The 788-nt window shown below is 51.5% G+C and overlaps 1 pseudogene; it reads right to left on the bottom strand.

Annotated features, from left to right (window-relative positions):
* LOC106314507 overlaps window positions 1–776 on the bottom strand; it is a 10,715-nt pseudogene extending 9,939 nt beyond the window's left edge.
* Window positions 777–788: the final 12 nt, after the last annotated feature.

Here is a 788-nt window from a genome sequence, read left to right as displayed (position 1 = left end):
TGTCGCAGCCGTATTCCGACTGATCCACGTTTTCTTCTGGTGGGTCTTCAACTTCCTCCGCATTTTCGATTTGTGCCCGAGGCTTGGGTGTTCGATGAACTCGACGGGGATTACTCGTCTTAGTCCGAACTTGATGCGAGTGCGGCCAAGGCATCCGCCTGAGTGTTTTCCGAGCGAGGAATCCTAGTGAGGGCGAAGTGGTTGAAGTCTCGGGAGAGGTCTTGGATGAGTTTTAGATATGCATCCATTCTTTCGTCCCTCGCTTTGTATTCTCCGCTGTACTGATTTGCGATTAACTGAGAGTCACAGTAAGCGTGAATGTTGCGGATCTTAAGCCCATGGGCTAATCGTAATCCTGCGACGAGTGCTTCATATTCGGCCTTGTTGTTCGACGCATGGAATTCCAATCGGAGCGACTGTTCTAAGACTTCGCCGGTCGGAGACGTGAGCCCGATTCCGATCCCGGATCCTTGTTTGGACGATGATCCGTCGACGTGAAGGATCCAGGTTGAGTCCGGTTCCGTGTTTGTCATATCCCCCGTGGGAAATTCTACCAAGAAGTCCGCTAGTACTTGAGATTTTGCGCAGGTTCTTGGGCGGTACTCCACATCGTACTCGCTTAGTTCGATTGCCCATTTTGTGAGTCGTCCTGACTGACTCGGACTGTGCAAGATCGTTCGCAGGGAGAAGGTGGTGAGGATTATTATGGTATGCGACTGAAAGTACGGCCGGAGTTTCCTTGCCGATGTCACAACTGCGAATGCTAGTTTCTCCATCAGGGGATACCG

The sequence above is a fragment of the Brassica oleracea genome, chromosome C9 (assembly GCF_000695525.1).
Source record: "Brassica oleracea var. oleracea cultivar TO1000 chromosome C9, BOL, whole genome shotgun sequence".
NCBI classification, from domain to species: domain Eukaryota; kingdom Viridiplantae; phylum Streptophyta; class Magnoliopsida; order Brassicales; family Brassicaceae; genus Brassica; species Brassica oleracea.
This window is presented reverse-complemented; position numbering and strand designations above follow the sequence as displayed.